Genomic DNA, 8,341 nt, shown 5'->3' with positions numbered 1-8,341 from the left:
AAAATTGTGATTTTCATAAACATTATTATGGACTAAATTAAATTAATTCAAGTGTTGAGTTAATTAAACACTAGTGGGCCTAGTAGAGTCCAAATAATTAAGTTAATTCAAGTGTTGAATTAATTAAATATTATTGGGTCTTGTAGAGCCCAATAGAAAATAATTATTTAACTAGTGGGCTTGAGTAAAATCAAGTAAAGTTTAAATAGTCTCAAATGTGTTTGAGATATTTAAAATAAAAGTCCATGGGCTTTGTAAATGTTACATGCCCAAATAATATAATATGCATGGGGAGGTGAAGAGTTGGGAGACAACCTTTTTAAATTAACAAGGCATGTGTTTCTCATGCTCACTTTAACTTTTTCAAGGACCAAGAAAAGTCATCCTCCACTTCACTCCTAGCATGGTGGCCGAAATTTGGCATGACATTCTCCTTCATTTTTGGTTCTTCAATTGTTGAAGAAACTCTCTCTTCTTAAATGAAAAATGCTCTAATTTTTCTAGTGCAAAATTAGAGTGGTTCTAGCTAGTTGGTGGTGGGCTTAATATTTGAGCAAGGTGTGCTCAAAGGAAAGCTTGAAGATTAGTCATCCTTTCAAGAGCCAAGTTGTTTACAACTTGGTTGGAGCCAACATCAATCTCAAGAGATTGATAGGTACATTTCTAAAACACCCTATGTATGACATATTGTGTTTTGTATTTGCTACACATCTTAGTAGAGGTGTTCGAATTTTCGCCCTTGAAAATATGATTTTCGAAAATTTTAACTTCCGTTGCGCACTTGGGCATCTTATTCGATCCCCTTTCAAATATATTCTCAATAATATTCTTTTAGCTTCTATTTTCATCATCCTTAATAATGAAAAAATATTTTTACAGGAATAACAATTGAGAAATTGTGTCATAAAAATATCAACATTATTAATTCAAAATACTCATCATAAAATTCAATGTATTTCCAACATATTTTCAATCTCTTAAAGATATTCACTGTAGTTCATTTGTCACACAACAAATATCTTTCAATACCTGAACTTTAGCTCCAAGCCAAAAATTAATATCAAACGAGATACTTCATCGTAATCAGTTGACAAAATACTTAGAACACATGCAACAAGTAATATATCGAGTTCTCAAAATATGATGTACAAGTGATGTATTGAGTTCTCAAAATATGATGTATTTATTCTCAAAATCAATAGTTTTAATAGTTGATTGGATATCAACATATTTATAATCATAAAATTGATATGTATGTCCTATTTTTTAATCAAACTTGTTTTGATTATATATTTTGGAATTTTTTTCTCAATAAATATTTTTGCAAATATCGACTTGCGATTTTATGAGCCCATTTTTATTGTTATTTATTTTAGATAATATGAGGATTTTATGCCAAATTGAGCTAATGATAGTGGTATCAAATTTAATAAGCCAAAAAATAATAATTCGTTAAATATTAAAATCTTCTGGTTAACCGATTTTAAAAATATTCATATTTATCGATCCAAAAACTCTTGACCCCATCATTAACATTTATGTACAGTATCAAAAGTTTATAACTATTTATATAAGTTGGATGCTAAAGTCAATCAATTATGCCAAACTATATATGAAGCATTTGTATCAATGATATTTTTACTAATATAAAAACTTAATGGTTTACAATATCAACAAACCATTTACTTTATAATTAAGGTGATGTGAAATACAATAATAATATTTATTATGAATAACTGCTTTATTTTATTTTTCCCCTTAAAAAGAAAAATGCATATTAACTTCTTTGGAATTCTACAACTCTTCCAGAGCTATTGATTTGTAATATTTTTTTTAAATAAAATCAATATTGATATTGGATTCAAAAATCCATATACGTCAATGTTTATCATTATTTTATTATATCAAGCAAATCAACTTCTTCTTTTTACCCACCTCTAATGAAAAGATATTCTAATACATTCCTATTAGCTTATGATGAAATATAATTAAGGTAGAGATCAACGACCTCTACACACTTTATAATGTCATTGATAAAGATCAAATAAAATCTTTTAATGTACTTCAAGTACAATATCATGTAAATACTGATATTATACAATGTTGCAGATTTAGTATAATACTTGACTAAGACGTATATCTCAATATTTTGTGCTAATATTATAATTCATATTTAACTTCATATGAGATAATATATTATCCTTCTTTGAAGAATTAATCAACCACAATGTATCAACTATGTTCATTGACATCATTACATTTACTTTAGAGAATGAATCATATTAATAAGACAATTTCAATATTTGTCTCTCATTATTTTGTTTGAATAACAAAATACAATAATTAAGATATTTAATTATTATTATTATGGAAGAATTGAAATTGAAAAATTGGATGTATCTTTTCAAATTCTTGTGGGTATCAAGTAAATATTTTACCTGAAACAATAACATTCAGTCTATCATGAATTCCATTTCATATTGAATTTTTTGTTCTGCATTTGCAAAACATGTAAACAACATAAAATAAAATATTTTATCATTCATTTAAAAATCAAAGCTGATTTTAATCATATAATTTTGAAAAAAGTCAAAAGTTATATTCACAGTCAAATCTGAGAAATATAAAAATTTATGAAATTAAAATCTAACAATCCAATATGTCCTAAAATAAAAAATCTCAAATCAGAAAAACATAACCAAATTTTAAAATAAATTAATACAATATATCATTCAATTTATTGACAAACAGAATAAATTCACAAAATTTTATGTTATCAAAAAGTTTAAAACAATATCTAAAAGTTAATATAATTAATAAATTTGATCTATACTCCAAACTAAAACTAAAATTATTATTATTATTATATCAGCTAAATGATAAAATCAAATATCGGATAAGTTATAAAACATAAACTCATTTATGACATGATATATAACTATTATCCTTGTTATTATGATTGACCAATAAATAAATCTAAATAATTAATCAAATAAAAGGACTTAAAATTATCGACAAATCAACCAACTGTCTGTTTGTGTGGATTCTCCAACATCATTTTCATTGGATCTGCAATATGAAGACAACAAAACTCAAAAAATATGTTAGTAAATTCGAAATCGAGACAAGAGAGAACTCTTTGTTTTTAAGATGAATTTGCCTCACACGTGATGCTCAGTGGTCCTCACAAGATACGACAACTGTCTCCCAAGATACAACGACTTCTAACTTGTGATAGTAGCATTACAAATCACTATTTTCATAACCAGAAAAATGAAACAAACTCACTTTAGGAAAAAAAAAGAAGAAGAAGTTCAAAATGAATGCAAATGACCTTCCTTTGTTTATCCTCTCAAATTTGATGTTATATTGTTTCGCATTATGTCAATTCATTTGGATAGATTGATATTTTAAGTCACAAAACTCGAAAATGTGACCAAGAGATATATTTTGTTGACAAAGATCCATGAATATCTTTTGTTGACAAAGATCCATGAAAACTCACATCTCTTGGTAAGCATCGCCTCTCTCATGGCCCTAAAAAATTACAGGGCATAGAGGGGGCGCTTAGACGCCTCCTTTTCAGGCCATATATGGAGTGCTAAGGCACCTGTTCTAGGCGACTCAACGCCTCTCTTGGTGCATGGAACAGTCCATTTCGAGTTTCATATACTTCTTAGCTTGTTTTCTTTTCATTAAGCTTTAAATTTATCAAAAAATCCCCCATATGAAATAATGAATGAATGCACGTGATGTTGAAAGAGAATTTACTCGAAAAATCATCGAATCAGAATAGATGACTTTTGGCTTTGAACATTCTTCATTAGTTTGGATAACTTTATCAATTCTAAGCGATGAACTTATCAATCCAAATTCAAGATTTTATATTTTGCTAAGTTTGGACTTAATGTTTATTGCTTAAAAAAATTCAAACCTTATACATTATTATCAAATTTGACAACATTATATTTTCCAAACCTTATACATTATTATCAAATTTAACCTTGTTTTCTTTCAAAATTTAAAACTCGGAATATTGAATGCCGTTCAGAAATTGAATTTTAAGCGTAAAAGCTTATAAAACTTAATTCAAGATTTAATATCTTACAAATTCGAAGTTTTAAACATACACGACTTACAAAATCCAACTAGAATAAAAAAACAGAGAATACAAAATTTGTCACAACATATAAAAAACGTTGTATATAATTGATGCATCGCTGTTATATCTATCAAAAGCCACTAAAGCTTCATCTTTGATTTCACAAGATATACATCTCATATCTTGTAATATCATCAATAAATATGATGAAATATTCTTTTCTCCTATTTAAGGAGCCATACAACTTTCAAGTAAATGGATTTAGACAATTTATGTTTCAATGCATATATCATTTGATGTTCTAAAATTTTAGATATATGATTGATTATTTTTTTCAATCTATATTTTTATTTTAGAACTCGAGTCTCATTCCGATTTTCTGTTTTTTAGTTTCAAGAATCTTCTTAAAATCAATACACAAAGTATTGAATTCTTGAGCCAAGAAACTACTTGAATGGACTTACTCATATTCATGTGTTTAGCATAATCTTCGTGGTTCATAATTTTTATTCTTTGAAAATTGCAGAGAAAAATCAACATATTCCTAGTTTTTCAATCAAAAATTTCGAAAGAACATCACATTTATAGATTATAACAAAAAGAAGCAATGAAAAATTTCAAAACCTGATATTTGAAATTTAAATATTTAGAAGTTATCGTATTTTCGTGAAACTGTATAATTTGAAGTCGTTTATGTTCACACTCAATAGATCTTCAAATTACAAACCAAAAAAGACATGACAATAACCAAACTTCGTCTTAAGATTGTTTGTGAAGATTCTCTAATATCACTTTCATTCGATCTGCAATCTGAAAACAACAAAACTCAAAAAGTACATTAGCAAATTCATCGAGGCAAGATTAAACTCTTTGTCCTTAAGACAAATTTGTCCTGCACATAGTGCTCATGGAATATGACAATCGTCTTTCAAGATATAAGGACTTCTAACTTTGACATTAGCACTACAAATCACAAGTTTCATAATCAGAAAAATGAAGCAAATTCTCTTTTGAGAAAAAAAGGAGGAGAAGAAGTTCAAAATGAATGAAAATGATCTTCCTTCGTTTGATCATCTCAAAGGAGTTGTTATGTTGTTACTCATTATATTAATTCATTCAGTCATAAATATCGAACATGTGACCAAGAGATGTTTTTTGGTGATAGAGATCCATAAAAACTCGCAACTCTTGATAAACAATACCATCAGATGCCTAGACGCTGCTTAACGGGTGCCTAGGCACCTCCCTCATGGCCCTGAAAAATTCTAGGGCATAGAGAAGGTGCTTAGGCAATCCTGAGCGCCTCTTTTGCAGCCTGGAACAATCTACACCACATATGAGACACTTCAGTGCCCCGTCCAGGCGCTTCAGCGCCTCTCTTGATGCATGGAACAATCTGTTTCGAGTTTCGAATAATTCTTAGCTTAATTTTTATTCATTAAACTTTAAATTATCTAACATCATCATCATGCATAGGCTACCATCATCGTCTTGCCCAGTGTGAATGATAGTATCGATTCATAGGGTTTATTATTGATTTTCTTTCTTGATTAATGATGTTGTCTTACTTTCACATATATATTTTTTCAATATCCTATCTAGTTCATCATTAAACATCAGATCACAGTTAATAAAAAATAATGACAAAAAAGATCATGCTTATTCAAAATAAAAACAAAAAATATATTATTTGAATCAATGTCAATATTATTTGATAAATCTTCGATCTTTAATCTTTTTTTGAGAAATATTGAAAAATTTTAGATCTTATATCAATATTTTTAAGAAAATGTAATGAATTTATATGTTTATACGATCCTCAAAAGCTCATATATCTATCCAAGAAGACGCTCAAAACTGGAATGATAAAGAAACCGACCTCTTGAGTTCCTTTTTGAACACCTCCTGGTGGGACGCACAGTCTCGGAAACATAGCAATAATTTTCTCAGTTTTATATTTGTCGAATGTAACCAAAAAGACATTAAATCATTATTATTCGAGAATCTTGATAACCCGTAGATCTTATATTAATATTTTTCATAAATATTAACAAATCTTGCATCAAATTGATTAATATTGACAATGTGTGTCCTATTTCATAAATATTAACAAATCTTGCATCATTAATATTGACAATGTGTGTCCTACTTCAAGAGCATCAACGGAATGAGATTTATTTTCATTCTCAATTGGTTACAAACTCATGCTTATAACGTGCTATAACCTATAAAAGAAAATGGATATGAATAGAGATAATTTATAAGAGAAAATACACATGTGCAATGTTAATTGAACTAAATGATCACTCTATTTATAAGAAAAATAATATAATACAAATATTTACATATATTATTTTGTCATATTTAAGTTGATTACAAATATTTCAAATCTAACTAAATACAATGATCATCTACAACGAGAGAAATTATATATAACAAATTGTAGAGATTTTTTTAAAGTGGTTTTCCCTTTTTTTTGCTTTTTATTCACAATTCCTAATGTAATTCTTCACCATTTAACTTTCTCCTTTATGATAATTTTTTTAATTCAATTTCCATTCACTTTCAAATTAAAAATAAAATCGTGACTCAGTGAAACATCATGACTTACTATTCCAGCATATCAGTTTGTACATATGTGTATAGTATGTTATTTACAGCAATATAAATTATTTTATTCATAGAACAAATTATATTTGTGATATACTTGGTTCGTGGGATGAGATCTGAAAGATTAAATGATAAATTGAAATATAAGAATACATGTTTTTTAAAAAGTGAAAAATATTTATATTTGTATATATCTTTCAGATTCAGTTTATCCACTAACAAGTAGAGTAAAATATAGATAGCGATAGCAGTAAATAAATGACATCTAACTAAATGTAATTTGCATTAGTCTGGATATTGCTATTTAAGAACATATACATGTCGTGATATGCTAATGTACAATGCCTTCTGGAAACAGCATGGATGGTATTTATTTAAAAAAGAGAGAGATGAAGACTTTTTTAAGATAGGTAAGCAGCAAATGTTGAAAGAAAATGGAACAAAAATAGGTCCTACGTTGTTGTTTGAGATATAGAGAATCAAAACGGGCCACAGTTTTCTGCTACTTGCAATAGAATATGTCGGCAACAATGGAGGCCATCTGCCTTTTGCCTTAAATTATGAATTCCGTCTCGAATATATAGAGTTTTTTTGTTCATACGTATTAAAAATATTATTTAAAAAGACAATTATACAAAAATATTATATATAAAAAGAAATTATTTCGCTTAGTACAAAATAAAACATTAGTTACATTTACAAAAAAAATAATAAATAAATAAATAAACATTGATTTGAAGTGAATCTCATCCCTCACAGTGATTTTAGAGTCATGATATTATATGTACATAAATATTTATACATCAAATCTTACGTCACAAAAAAGTCACTACAAAAATTCGATTGGGCGAAAAGATTCGAGAGTCCAGGCTAAAAATACATGCATAGATAGTGGTCTAATGCCAAGGCCGACGACGGAAGCTCGAGACGGAGCCTATTCACCTCGTTGAGCTTCTATTGAATCGAGAAATAAAATAGGTTTGATTGGCCATCTTCTTGATATTTGCTATATACATAAGGCATTGCATTCTCCGGATAATTCAAATCGAAGCAAGGCGATCCTATCTGTGCGGATTTCCCAACAGCACCAATAAGAAGTAAAATACAAATAAGAGTTATGGTATAATTTTGTTTTGTATTGAATACAATATCTCACGATATAATAACAAAATCTCATAATTTAAGAACATATCGATGTATGATATATCGTATGTATCTTTAACATTATCCGTGATATTGTGCCGTTTCGCTCGGCAATTAAAATACTGCTATTTACAAGTGAATGAAAAATGAGGTAATTTTTAAACGTAGGAAGAATTAGTTTGGCACCTCAGGAGGCACAAAAAATATCCACTTAAAGTTGGGTGGCTCATAAAGCAGCCGCCCTTGCCATTTACCGTTTCGTAGCTTTCATTATCATTTTATTCTCTCTTTTATAAATAGTGCTTTATTTATATATATATACTAGTAGTTGAGACATACATATTATATGTGTACATTATTAATACATAAATATTATGAATTCCTAGAAATATTTATTATAATAATTTATAAAATAAATAAATTGAATAAGTATAATGTTTTTTAGAAAGAGAAGAAAATGAGATGGTTTGAAGATAAATAATTAGG

This window comes from Primulina huaijiensis, chromosome 1, assembly GCF_012295235.1.
Source record: "Primulina huaijiensis isolate GDHJ02 chromosome 1, ASM1229523v2, whole genome shotgun sequence".
Lineage (NCBI taxonomy): Eukaryota > Viridiplantae > Streptophyta > Magnoliopsida > Lamiales > Gesneriaceae > Primulina > Primulina huaijiensis.
The sequence above is the reverse complement of the archived record's forward strand: the minus strand, read 5'-3'. Positions refer to the sequence as shown.